Raw genomic sequence first — 15,677 nt, 5'->3', positions numbered from 1 at the left:
GAATTTATGTTTGAATCCTCTCTAGTACCATTAAAGTACGTATTAAGAATGTATTTATTTTAGTGTAGTATAATTTTAAGATGGTATACGTTTTATTGTAAAGGATGAGTAAATAAAGTATTCTTTGGACCGCTGTAGGTATGGAGATTGGAAAGAAATTAATTATGTATGTAGTTTTTATATAGATAATTTTGTTTTTATTGAATCAATCGTTGAGGGATTAAATATTTTGTAGTAGTAGTAACTCTTTCGCAACTGGCAGTTTTAACGTCAGAGTTTTAGTTGAGTAGAACGTACAATTTCCAAAAATCTGTTTATAACTATATATTTTAAAATAACGTAGAGCTACGTCAGCGGTAACCAGCTATAAATTTTAGAATGACGTCGAAGTACATCAGCGGCAATCAGTTTCAGATTTTAGAATAACATAGAATTACGTCACTGGCAGCTAATATCTTAATATTTAGTTTGTATAGGTTAATTGGAAAATTTGTTGGAATTTTGAAGGATAAAATATGTTTTTTATTCGCGTCAGAAACGAAAAATATTTATTAGATACATTTGCAGGATTGGAAAATACGTGTTCTTTTAGTGTTATTTCACGCTACATAAAAACAGATGGCACACATTAATTCTGCATATAAATAAAAATAGATATAAATTATCATGTGATAATTCTGTTAATTGAAATCACAAGAATAATGTATTCAATACCATAATTAATGTCATAATGTTTCAATCTTCCTACGTTTAAATATGAATCATACGATTAGGTCAGATAGCATGACTACGGAGATAATAATTTAATATACGCGAGATGGCAAATTCATATAATCTTTTTTATCGCATTTACAACATTTTCTGTTTAAGAATGTTGGTATCTTTATGATTGCAAGACAGCTATTCTGACTTTGAATAAGATGAATTGAGACGCACTTCTTTTACCATATTTATAATCATAGGTATTATCTAAACTAATAAATAAAAAGAATAAATAAATAAATTACTTCAGAAATATTCTTATTTTAAAAATACTGGAAGTCGAAATAATTTTTTAATTTTAAAAAAATATACAGAAGTGCATTTACTATAAAATATAATTTATACAAATGTAATAGACACACAATGTAAGACAGTACATATGTTCGTCACACTTGTTGGCATTGTTACAACGTAGTTACTGCTGTTTATCTTTATGTTAATTGAAAGTTGAAGTAAAGTCAGGACTGACATAACTACTAAGTGTATAAGTTTACTATCAACGCTACAAACATTCGTTAAGGAAATCCCACCGAGCAACACATAACTACACAAACCTACTTTCATTTTCTATTCGATTAAATATTGATAGCTCAGTTTGACGCTAAAATAACAATAGAAGAATCTGCGCACAAAGAATTAACCTTCTGCTTTCACGAGGTGTCAAAACTTATGTAAGTCTTGATATCTGTTGAAAATAAGGTCAGACTAGATTATTACGATAGTTTATCGCGCACTTTCTAAACAATCTGATTAGATAAACAGAAAAGAGTGGACCATACGTAGCAACTCTAAATTTAAGGAGACTGAAATTCACTTTTCGACTTCTACGCTTATATCTAAAAGTAAACGATTGCGTGATCGACGTCTATCAATAGTTACAAAGCTGTACCTCAAGAACTCTTAAATAGTTAAAGGCATTGACCAGGCATGATTTAGAAGTTAATATAGTCCACTTAAAAATAATTGTATTCGTTATAACTGTCTATAATTATTTTGTAGTCGTAATAGTCTCATAAAATGGTCTCATTGATAAAATCTTGTACAACAATGAAATCAATTATATAATGCATTTGAACACGAAATTATTCTACTTTTTGTGTTTAAAATTTTTCAACTTTTAACATTGTAATGTGAGTGAGTAAGTTAGCAACTGCATCTTCCGCCATTCTATCTGAAATTTATTCTACGAGGATCACGATAAAAATCACAATGGAAATATACCTACAGGATGTAGGCGTCAGAAATAAAATTACTACCTAAAACATTCCATTTGGTGTGATAAGGGGAATTACTATTTAAATTTACTATGGGGAATACCTTTACAGAAAATTCACGTAACAGCTCATTCTTAAGAAGAGGTTCCGCCTTGTGGGACCCAAAAAGTTAGTGATATTTGCGAATTATTTATAAAAAAACTGTTGGATGGATTTATTTGAAATTTGGCAGATAGTTTTATTATACTTTTAAGTATTATCATAAATTTTTATGAGGCTGTACAAAAAAAATTGCACGTGTGTAGAACGTCGATTGGAGAACGTTGAGAAAAAAACGGCTTCCGCTCGCGTTGATGGAAAGTGTCGTATAGTTTATCTGAAACACAAAAAGGAAAAGGGATTCTTAATCGGCATGAACATGACTATCTATAGAACTAGAATTATGGCTGTATCTGTTACCCTTCTTGTTTTATTTAAATAATTTCGTGCATTTTTGGACGAAATTCGAACTTTATTTTTCAAAAGGCTGCCATATTAACAGTTCTTTATTTTTCTGAATTGTTCTAGTTCAATAGATAGCCATGTTCATGCCGATTAAGAATCCCTTTTCCTTTTTGTATTTCAAATAAACTATAGGACACTTTCCATCAACGCCAGCACAGGCCATTTTTTTCTCAACATTCTCCAATCGACGTTCTACACACGCACATTTTTTTTGTATAGCCTCATAAAAATTTATAATAATACCTCAATGTACGATAAAACTATCTGCCAAATTTCAAATAAATCTATCTAACAGTTTTGTTATAAAAAATTCGCAAATATCACTACTTTTTGGGTCCCACAAGGCGGAACCCCCCTTTAAGTAATCTACCTTTATTTCTTAGGAAACAATTCTTATTTCATCTTCTTGACAGTAAGCGTACTATTTTTTATCAAGAATTCATTGAAAAATAAAAATATGGTATAAATAGATTAAATACCTATGATTTATTAATATGTAAATATTTAATTTCACACTTGAAAATCAGTATTACGGTAAATCCATCCATAAATTTTTCAATATTTACATTCTATCACAAAGTAACTCTGGTAATATATTATTCGTCACAAACTATGTTTACTAAATCTAGCATGTGTTAATTATTTATAACGCTTAAATTGTGAATAGGTAGGTACCTGATATTGGTCAATTTATGATAGTCTAGTATTTCTTCTAAAGTCTGTACTGCTCAAAAGTAGCTCAGTTTGTTTTGGTTCTTACAACCAAGCTGGTTCGTGGAAAAGCTATCAGGTTGCTTCGTAACTTGCTCCCTGGAAGCGATCCTTATGAATTTTCATGATTTGCTGGAATTGTCGGCTGCTTACGCGGAACCAGGCCGTGCCTTCCGAGATTTCATTCTTGTACTGGTTACGTGGAACGAATCCCTTTTAAAAGTCAAATGCGTGTTGAAAGTAGGTTGATACATGCCTCATTTGTGCTCTACCATAATGGTCACATAAACGTGCATTAATGGAGCTAATATTGAAACAAATTTATGTACTCTCATTGTTTAATATTTTCTTTGGAGGATTACTTCCTATTAGTGTACTTTTCAATTGTCGAAAGAAAAAGTTAGTTGCTTGCAGAACAGCTAATGAAGGGAAAATAAAAAAAGGTACGAGGAATCATTTAACCCTTTCAATACCACGTTCAGCCATGTTAAATGTTCTATATAAACAGTAAAAATTTGTTATTGTTGTTGAGGCACCTAAAACAGATCACCTGAATATATTGCTTGCTTTTCACAATAGAAAGAAAAGTGTCAGATCAAACTTATTTGGGGTTGAAGGGCACATAATCTGGTGTCAATAGTTTTTTTTATAGGTAGATGGCTTGGATGTGGATGAATAACATTTAACTATAAGTTATGTATTCGTCTTGAAACGCTATATCAGAGTATAAATAGGGAACCATATCATTCTATTTAAAATGATGGGGTACACCTTCATAGTTCCTCATAGATTGCGTGCCCCTCAGAACCAAGCAAGTTTGGTCTGACACGCTTTTTCCTTTCTATTGTAAAAAGCAATCAAGTTATTTAAGTATCCTGTTTTAGGTGCCCTACGTTGTATAGTAGAAATATATACGTATCCATAATGTTTAAAAATTTTATCCCTTTATCGGATCGATACATCCCCGCAGTACTAAAAGAATTGAGAAACATTTAAAAATGAAAGGACATACATTAATCCTTGTCTCTACATTTATAGTAAGTCATAAAAAGCTTTCCTTTTTTATCAAAAGAAAACTATATCATTTCGAGTAAAAGCTAATTAAACCAATAACTGAAATATAACAGTGCAAGTGGCAGAATAGTTCTTGTATAGAACTTCTCATTGGTTTCACGAGCGGCGTCATTAAACCTTTCAATCCGACCGTGAGGCGATCGATAAACTCACTGCACTGCTGTTGCAGCGAGAGCACCTGTGTCAGTGGATGGTTAAACAGGTACTGGCCAATAGCAGGACTTACATCTTCTGAAGCCACGCCCCACCAGTCTCCAAGAGAGAACCTCGACCAAGTTGCTGGTGCAGCAGATTTGAAATTGTCCTAGCTGCCTCAACCTGTGTCTCTCGAGACAACCGAAATTCTTATGTAATTCTTATGTTCAAACTCGATTAATATTAATAATTGTAAAATAACACAAAAAATGCTTCTATCTTGAGAAGGGAGGAACTCTTTTTAAGTTACTTTGGCAATACTTTTTAAGTTACTTTTGTTATCATATTTTGAGTGCATCTCAAAGTAATACTTAGTAGGTGAGTAGGTAACATTTACATTAAATAAAATTTACAATTTACTTATAATGTATATAAATGTCATTTAAAATAATGTGGAACGAAAAACACATAAATGAATTGTAAAACATTCTTATTTTTAATAATATACATGTTGGCAATTATGAAAGTAGTCTAAGTCAAAGATCTAAAAAAAGAATTTATCTTCCTTTCACGTTGCATTGATTTATATTATATAGTGATGAATTTGTATTAGATTTTTTATTTAAACCATTTTTATAATTACTAGCACATATATTTGTATTAATAAAGAACCAGGTAGAATATGGACTAATTATTATTAACATATTAATTAAATAAATTCTGTAATACTCTGATATGGTCAGGTCATTGGAAACATTTAACAGATAGTCGTCATTATTATATCACTGCTGTGAACGATTTCAATTAAGGATAGATATATTGATTTCTTAAAATAAAAATTTTATTTAAGTAGGTCGAGGAAAATGTCAGGGACTGAAAGAGTTGAAGATTCATTAGTACTTTGAAAGTGGATAATAGTTACCTTGATCATAAATATAGCGTTTGTATATCATTCGCCAATTAATATAATTCGTTCTTTTGTTAAAAGAAGATTGTGTTCAAATATAATTAAAAAGAAAGTAAGGTATTTATACGTTTTAGCAAACAAGTAAGAAGAATGTAACAAGACAATATTTTTAATATTATTTTTTAATACTAATTTAGGATCAAAATTTACTCTGTTCTTGTTCAAGTCTAAAAATTTGTGTAAAATTTACCTATATTAGTTTGTTTTATAGAAAATTATTTTCTCGAGAATTAGAATCCTATAACATGCAGTGTAGGATCGATTCTATGTTTAAATATAAAAATATAGATATAGATACTTTTATTTTAAAATACTGTGGTAGATATCTGTGTAATTTTTTATAAATACAGAATTCTTTTTCATATTTGCCTGATATTAAAGTCCATAAAAATCTTATACATTATTGTCCAAATAATTAATGTTATAGGCCCTTTTTATTCAGGGAAATACAGTTATATTGCATGAAATAAAACCTTTTTAAACAGAAACCTACAAAATCTTTCAAAAATTTCCAGACTTGTAGGTTGGAGAAAGTATAGTAAGAACTCAAACATAATACATAATTTATTTATGTTTACCATGAAACAAGCTTCTAAATAAGTATTAGAGGAAATGTAAAAGCAAATTACACACAAATTACTTTCATTTTCTCCTGTTACATTTGTCGGCTTTTCTCTTTGTATACGATAACTATTCTGACAGATAGAAAGTTGTCATAATGAGCAAACACGTCAAAGTAGAACCATCAAACTATGGACAAATACAGTAAAGTATTTAACGAATGAAGGTGTTTTCATGTGAAACCAAGAACTGTAACTCTTCCATATATGTTTTTTTTTTTTAACACACAAACAGTGCAGAATTTTCAAAGGTATTTAAGTTGCAAAATTCATCATCACGAATGAAATATCAGAAATATACCTAAATAGAAAATCATGCAAGTTTGATTAGAGCGCTGTCATTTTTATTAATCACTTGATCGACAGACTATCCAGTTCCGTAATAATTATGCAAACTGCATGATCACGTTACGTTTGACACATGCAATACCAATTAATGTTGACGTAGACCTGTTACTTTCCATGGAAATGCACTTTCTCCAGCTAGGAATATTACTTAACGTAATGCAAAATTGAATCTTCTCTGCTTATTATATTTTTTAGTCTAAGGAAACATTAGAATTAGAGCCCTAACAAATAATATAAAATGTATGACTTATTTACAACATGAATCACCTTTCATTTAATACTTTCATTGCATAATCGAATTTAATCAGTAGGAAGAATTATTCTTCCTACAGATATAATACTTGAAATTTCTTTTATTGTAAAGGACAGATGAGTGCAAAAAGTTTAATCTAATACATTCGAAAATCGCGTCAACAACTTTTCTGAATTCTGCCATAAGTATAATATACTGAGAAGCTTAAGTTAATCCTGAACGTGGCTCGATACCAGAAGGGCGGTGAGTCGTGACAACTTTCTGGAAAAGATTAGGCGTCGTTAGCGGCCTTCGCCGGGCATCGACCCTGCCAGCAGTCAGTAGGCTGTAGCTCGCTGTTGCTTGAGCTCCAAGATGTCTAAACGTTGGTTTCTCTCGTGTCATCTGTTTAGAAAATTGAACTTCTACGCAGCTATTAATTAGAACGCAATCAGACGTTTCTACGACCACATCGAATGATTCTAGCAATAAAACTCGTTCTTACGTAACCGCCATTTTGGTACCGCACCATTATAAGACTAGAAATCCTTATTTTCCAATCATGAAGTATGGAGAAGTTCCAATTTATGCAGTTATTTGAAAAATGCATTTATATAGATATTAGTAAATAGTAAATTCTTGTATTCCCCAAAATCTTTTGAATTATACATACATTAAGTGGAGTATATGAACTTATTTGGAAAGAATATGTAGATAGCATATGCATTTGTTATAATAATTATATTCATTGCATATGATCTACTTTTAACTTACAAATCTTTTTATTAATCCTAGATTCGTGATTTTCGTTTTTTTAATACGTTAAAAGTTTCAGAATTTCAATTTTTGTATGAAACTCTGGAAATCATTTATTTTGGAGAGAAATATAAAATAGATGTTAATTTTTATATCTTTGATATAAAAAGATAAAATATAAGATAAAATATAAGATAAAATAGATGTTAATTTTTATATCTATGTGCTGCTAGTAAACATTATTTGTCATGCTTTAGAAGGAAATTAACAGGAATTACACTTAACTTTGTGCAAGTTTTAATAAGATTATTTTTCAATATCTCGAGAAATAATGTTACATTTTAGTTACTTTATAATTTGCATAAATTATTTAAAGACAGTACTGTCATTTTTTCGTTTATAACCAAATGATCACTTAACTGATATCAATCGATTGACTTCTCAAACATAAATGCTAAAATAATATCCATAATCGAACATCTGAATCACAAAAGCATATCAGCATTTCACTAGACTGACTCACGTATAATCATTATTACAGTGACTATTTAATGACTCAATGGTTTACAACCGTTCGGTACTTGAAACCTGAAATATACAAGCCAGCAGTAAAATAAATATTTTCTTCGACAACAGAAAAATCCAACAGGATTGCCGAAGGCCTTGCAGTACAATCGCAGTGTACACTGTTGCAAAAATTTCATTCAGAATAATGGCGTCCCAGGATGCTGACCGCTCCCCTGCCTAATTAAACCTGGACAGAAATGGGAGCAAGTACTCGTCGGTATGCTCCGCGGCGAGAAACAGACGGACCCCTCGCGAACACGGAGAGGCAAAATTTTTAGAAGGAAAATGAAAGTAACGCCGTAAATCCTTTTGCAGGAGGTTTCCGTCACCGCTTCGCCCGTGCGCTCCTGCAACAGTCTTTCTCGCGAGTTAATCCCCTTCCCCTCCGATGCTTCGACGGTTTCCCACTCGACCGCAATCTCTCCCCACCAAGAGCCAGGGAGCAGGAATCCAGGGAACGCTGGAAGGGATGGTTCTGCCCTCCTCTGCCTCAGAAATCGTTACCTCCATCGGTTAGGTGGAGGTACCTTGTAGTACAAGATACGTAATTTGTCGTTATAACAGCACGCTGACGCAAAAATCTTGCCCTTCGACGAAACCAACAGCTTTAACACATCCGTCGGTTTTTGCGCGAGGGGACACTATCGGTGTCGGGGATATCTGTCGGAAGGACATGGGAGATCCGTTCTTTCCGGATTTCTCGGTGACGTAACGATGCGTTCGTTCAATAGCCGCAACTGAGGACTTTATCGACTGTAAACGCTGCTGCTATACGGTGTAGTCTTGATACGAGCTCGATGAACACTTAAGTTCCCTTGGAATTCTTCCAATTTTTCTTGTCCTTGACTTTAGGAAAGTAAATTTAAGCGGCTAAAGCGGAAGCTTATCTTACATTCTTGGTGCAGACAAATGATTACAAGTGGTGAACTTATATTGAAACGATACTGTACAGGGTGTTTGATAAACAGGTTTCAGGAATTGCAAAGGGTGATTTTAAACGCTAAAATAAAAGGAAAATCAAGAATGATGAGAATACGTTTGAGGCTTTGTTTCAGAGTTAATTGTTGAGGAAATGTTTAAAATTCGTATTAAATGTGTCTGACTTGGGACTTATTCTACTGCCGACTTGCACTAGCCATGTCAGACACAGTGAAGTGCCACAGTAGAATAAGTCTCATGTCAGATATGTTTTAGACGAATTTAAAGTGTTTTTAAAACAATTGATAACTCTGAAACATTAAACGTAATTTTATCATTCTGATTTTTTGTTTTATTTTGATATGTAGAATCACTTTTTACAATTTCTGACAGCTGTTGTTAATAGTCCTACGTTCAGCATTTCCTCGTTTAGTCTCTTTGCTCTACTTTGAAATTATTTAGGGTAGAAGAATTTATTTGCATACATTGTCATTCACAATTTCTTACAAGACCAATGTGGGTCTTTCTCTAAAACAAGGGAGGTGGATTTCCTCAATTATTTCATGCGATAAATAATATCATAAAATATAAGCATATCGATACCGATAAGTATGCACGACTATGTAAGCAATAGAGCACTAAAAGAACCACCGTAGTCGACGCTATCGAATTTTAAATAAACGAAGATTAATAATTAAAGAAGCAATGAAATCTCTTGTACAAGAGTTTCCAAGTAAACGCTTCTGCTCTAAAATCTATCCTTGATGAGACTATGGTTTCCAGTAGATTTTTTAAAATAAATTAAGAACACAAATTGATTCGTTTAATTATCATGTGAAAAAATATCAGTCTTGCTCAATTTTACAAAGTTTCTTTTTCCTTTTTTACGTTCAGATCTCAAATCAAAAATGCATTTCCTTTTTTGGAAAAGGTTTCACTGATGGTACGATGTTTCTGTAGCATGAAAAGCCTCGATATAATAGGATCGACACAAAGTAACAATCGTTGATCCATTCTAATATTAGAGAGTAACATGACTTGAAAAATAGGCGTATGTACCACTCGTATGCAAATGAAAGGCGCTAACGGCGCGTTTCTGCGACGACCAGTTAATTAGAAGAATTAATTAGCATCGATAAAGAGCGTAATTAATATGCGCAACCGAGGCGCCTTCCTCCGGATGTCGATGCGGTGTCGAAGATGTCATGATTTTCGGCATCGTGAAACGCGACCCACACTTACATCTCTTCGACCACCTACGGTGATCCGAGCTTCATATGCAATTGCCAAAAAATAAAGAAAATGTGGACAAATCCTTTTTGCACATTAGAAAAAAAAAAATATTGATGTCACTATGTATATAAGACCGATCTACTGGAAAGATAATAAATATATACTATTTCCAAAAACGCTAGAGTGTAGGAAATTTCATCTTGAGGTGCGTAGAGTAAGGGTGTTTGCTATATATATTACTTTTACTCTTTAATTGGAAAGTAAATGGATATCACCTGGACTGCACTAATTGTACAATAAGAAAAGTATTATAGATAATAATATAGTTGCACATGCTTGTTATTGCGTCATATGTTCTATTTTACTCTTTCCCAGTATCTTATAAGAAACTTGAGTACGAATGAATCCATACCCACAAAGGATATAATATAAAATTTCATGTTAACTACTACATATTTGCTTACTATGGCTTCAGATACACCTACTGTCATTCCTAGTTACTGGAACAATTAAAAATTTACGAAATTCGTCAGTAGTAACTTGAACTATGTTTACATTAGACAACTTTTGATTGGGCAACTAAATTGATCAACCGAAAGTTGATCAAAGTTGTCCGTGTAAATTCAATTTCAATTAAATTGAAACCACAATTTTGATCGACTTTGTGTTGATCAATTCGGTTCTCTGATAAAAAGTTTACCTAACTGAACATTTACTATTAATCAAAAATCACTTATACATTCTGGCGTTCAAATATTTTCTCTTAATCAGGCGACAACATATCTCTACAATTTTTTAAAATTCAATATGTTGACCTACTTAATATAAAATTCCACCAATTTATTTGATAACCCTATACAAAGCATACACTACCATATGTAAGGCTTTGAACACTTTCATGTTATTGAAATGTGTAAAATACACCAATTAAAATTGTGTAGTATAGGTTTAACTACAAATCTCATCTCAGATAATTACATAATGTTCACAAATACCGACGAGAATAACTAACATTAAAATATCAATTAGTATAAATAAAAAAGTGTAGGTATTTCATGCGTTTCCAATAAATGTGAAAGTCTCCAAATACTTATGCACCATAGTGTACAATGCTTCTTAAAACTAACTCTTCGTTTTGAATAAATCAAATAAGTAGTAAAATAATGAGACAGGTGATTAGAGTGTGAAAAATTCGATGTGTTTCCCTGTACCGAATCTTTGCTATCGATCGAGAGTTTAATCATAAATGTGAAAGTCTCCAAATACTTATGCACCATAGTGTACAATGCTTCTTAAAACTAACTCTTCGTTTCCAACCAATCAAGTAAGTAGTAAAATAATGAGACAGGTGATTAGAGTGTGAAAAATTCCATGTGTTCCCCTGTACCGAATCTTTGCTATCGATCGAGAGTATAATCATAATATTGGCATGAACGTTCAGCTCGCGCGAATCGCGACGATCGTTTCCGACAGGAAGTCTGGCCAAAGAGGAAGCCCCGGACTGCGTCAGCAGACGTCGCTCTCTACCGTACGCCTTTCGTGCCGGCTCGTGCCGTTTCAGCTACATTCATGCCTTTTGCATTTGCCCGTGCAGGCTCGCCGACAAAGACCGCCGGCGTTGGCACTCGCATCGCATTTTCGATTACTTGCCCGACTCCATTCACTCGTCTCTCACACCCACGTTGCTTCATTCTCGCTCCTCGCGTCCTCGAAACGAGCGATCTGTATGCCAGCGAATTCTTCAAAAGGTGCCTCTGTCTCCGTCTTGTCCGCTCAGCGTGCTCCTCTGTCGATGTTTATGTATTTGATGCCTCCGCGGATGCTCAATGGGGCCGATTAACAATCAGATATCTACCTGGAGGGTTTGCTATGCGAGTGGTCTCGTCAATTTGCGAGTAGGTATTGTTTCAGAGTTTTAGAAGCCAAGTTAATTGACTCTGGTTTGGGTAAATATTTCAGTTTTATCGCTAAAGGACGTGATTAATAGTCTGTGTTTCATGAATGGAAATATCTAGCTTTGTTTAGTGATGACAATTGAGAAACTTCGAATCGATTTGAATTTATATGTTCAAGGTGTCTCGTGACAAGTGTGCAATGCTTCAGGGACTCATTCAGAATCTAAAATTAATGAAAAAAGTTCAGATGAATATGTGTCTTATTTGGTTTCGTTTACGAGACATACGGAGATACTTGATACTAATCTTTAGTGTATACAAGGTCTGTTTAAACTGTTAAAATACTCTGATGCAAAATTGAACAAGGATTTAGACAAGTGTATTGGAAGAGTAGTCACATCGATGACGAAGCGTTTCCAAACATGCGCTGGAATGCAAGGTAGTCATTTTGAGCATCTCCTGTAAAAGTAATCATATACTGAATGACAGAACACGAAACTCGCTATATCTCGTAAACAAAGTCAAATGGAACATATATTTATATGAACTGTCTTCATTATTTTTAGGTGCTGAGACAGTCTTTGAAGTATTGCCCACTTATTACACACTGTATGGATAACGAAGAATTCGAATCTCTTCAGCTTATTTCGAAGCTTAGAACTCCTGAAAATCTTGATAAGCTTTGAATATTGACTTTTGATAGATCTTGAGTCTTGAAAGTCTTAATAATCCTTGAATATTGACTTTTGATAGATCTTGAGTCTTGAAAGTCTTGATAAACCTTGAATATTGAGTTTTGATAGATCTTGAGTCTTAAAAGTCTTGAAAGCTTTTGTATCTTGAAAGTCTTGACAGTTTTAAAAGTTTTGAGAGGTTCAATGAGTCTTGAGAATAAAGTAATAATTCAATACCATAAAACCATTTTCCTTTATTAATAACGAAAAATGTGTAGTAAAATTTCTGGTACCACGTTGGGCACCCTTGTCTCAGTTTTGAAATAAATTTGTTGTCAAACCTGTAGTACAGCAGTAGGAATTTGTATTAATATTACTCATAATGAATTGCTTTATGTACTTATATCTAATGTATACCTAAATGGGATTGGCGTTGGGTAGGTACGTGCTGCAGTAAAGGGTTAATGGAGAAGTATATAGGTATTGGAGCAAAAAATATATTACAAAGTAACAAGTATACTCACAATAATTAAGAAAACAATATAGGTAAATCATTGTATTTTTATTTATGGGTTTGTGTTGTTTGTTTTCTGAATTGCACAAGACACTAAATTGTATTTCAGAAACTCCTAACCACTATAAGCAACTTTCTTCGAGTTGAAAGTAATGATTTTCTACGCGAAAATAAAATCATTACGTGCTGAAATAGTCCTACGTTATGTTAGAGGTAAAAGACTCATGGTTGATCACCGTGTAGCAACGGAAACAGATATGTGTGTTCATAGTAAAAGTAGACATGCAAGGCCTGCCGTTACGTCAATGATAAAAAAAACCGTTCAAGTTACAAAGCTCTAAAAATAATATGCGATAATGAGCATGAAGCACTTGTCATAACACAGTGATAGTAGAAAGATCACATGAACTATTACAAACTTGAACTATTCACTTTAAAAGCTATCACAATCTAATTATAAGCCAATTTTTACACAAAATGTGAAAGAAAATGTTTTTAAAACTCGAGGATCATATAGGAATTACTCATGGACTCACTTTTAATCTGCACATTTTCTTATCTGAATAAATTAAGTATATTGTTGTAACAAAATTCTTTTTAATAATCTATTAATACACTTGAAAACAAATGAACCTATTATTAGACCCAAAGTATATTACAAAACAAGAATATTGAAAGTGTACAAAGTGTCTTCCACATAGGTCACTATTATTAATAGTCCCCGTGCAAGGCACTAACTAGCATATCATCTAACACATCTTTCACAAGGTTGAATTTTATTGAATTAAACTTGACATAAACTCAACCACTCCCAAACTGTGACGTAAGAGTTCATCCTAATAATTGAAACGGAGCAGAACATCCTAGACAGCTCTGATCATTCTTCTCGCTGCAATCAGTCACTCCTTCCTTCGTTGCTGTCAGCTTCTGTCTTTCTTCAGTAGGCATCCTGTGTAGTCATCGAAAGTTTAATAAAGCATGATTACACTCGGTTCACTTCGCATCCATGAGAGCTCTCATGCGATTCGCGATCGTCAAATGCCGCCACACCCTTCCGTGCCGCTTCCGCCCTTCGCCCAGAGAAGTTAGCAGCAAATTGGTGCCTCCTTTGCCTTTCCTTCCAGTAATTGGCAAGCGATGCACTGGGCGTTTTTCTCGGTCCGGCCCCGATCCGTAATTGCATTCGACCGGGAGCACAGACACGCTGTTTACACGCATAGATGGAGGAAAACCATTTTCCCGATAAAACGACTGGGAGACTTCTAGCTACGTCATTTCTACGCCATTGTCTCGTGAACAATGATCGAACGATCCACCCCAGTGGTAAGTAGCTTTCAAAGACGGAAATAAGGTGAAAAGTGGAGCATCTGGGCGTAATGTAGTTGCATACAAACTTATCAGTAAAGTAGGGTGAAACTTTATGCAAGTTTTAAATTTTGTTTGCGTAGTTTTATTTTTATTTTATTTTATTTACGTGAACTTTTGCTGAGCGCTAGAAGAAATTTGTTGAAAGACTTGTTTTGTATGTTCCTAATTTTTAAAAATAGAGTAGTGCATGTGTTATGAATCTGTTAGAGTGTTACTATTACTGAGATTTGAATACATGTTTTGAAGAATAAATTTCCATTTTTTAATAGAATTTTTTTGTACCACATAGGGCCTTGTTTGCTCTATAAAACAAATTAATAAATAGAAAACACTTATTTAAGTATGTGGTTTGGAGCAAATCACATTTAAACATTGAAAGTGCAAGAATGAAAGAAACTATAACAAAATAGCAAATCAAATCATTCAGCAAATTCTAAATGTCCCTGAAAGTGTTCCATTTTTCCATTCAAAATTAAATAGTCCTGTCCACAAAGGTTTAAATTATCAAAAAATATGTACAAATTTCGTCCATCAACCAATTACATCGCCCATGTCGTATTAAGTAGGCCATAAAGAAATCTCTCTATTCTAATTGAGAGAGGAAGGGGAAAGGTGGTGGGCGAAGGAAAACTGTTGGTGGGAGGTCGATGGTCATAGTTGCGCCCTGTTATTTTGCGACTCGTAAAAGCTGCTCCTTCGCGTTCCTCGTCCTCTTTAGCCGCTTGATTCTTTTGCTCGTGGATCGTCGGTCGATGACAGGCGGAGCAGGGTCGTGCAAAGGGAAGCCAATCGAAGCGGTCCATTCAACCGGATGTAACTGTTCCGCTACTGATTGACTTTTGTCGAGTGCCTTTTGTAAGGATCACGCCGCCTACTTGCACTCCTGCGCCAACAAGCTTGATTTGCTTCATCTTCAACTTTCTACATCGAGTGTTAATTCGAAGAATAGATTGAGTAAGGGAATGGTCAGCTGTTTGTGCTTAGATTTATCGAACCATATATGATAATGAATTATTAATAGAATATTATAATTAGGTGAAATTTATAATAGGAGAGATTTTAATGTAAGGTGAAGTACCCAGTAATCGGTACTGACCTGGGTATCGGTGTTTTTTCTGAATTAACTAACAATAATTGTTACGAGCATATACGAGCAAATAAAAGTCCTGTATTTATCTTAATTGT

The sequence above is a fragment of the Calliopsis andreniformis genome, chromosome 12 (genome assembly GCF_051401765.1).
Source record: "Calliopsis andreniformis isolate RMS-2024a chromosome 12, iyCalAndr_principal, whole genome shotgun sequence".
Lineage (NCBI taxonomy): Eukaryota > Metazoa > Arthropoda > Insecta > Hymenoptera > Andrenidae > Calliopsis > Calliopsis andreniformis.
The sequence above is the reverse complement of the archived record's forward strand: the minus strand, read 5'-3'. Positions refer to the sequence as shown.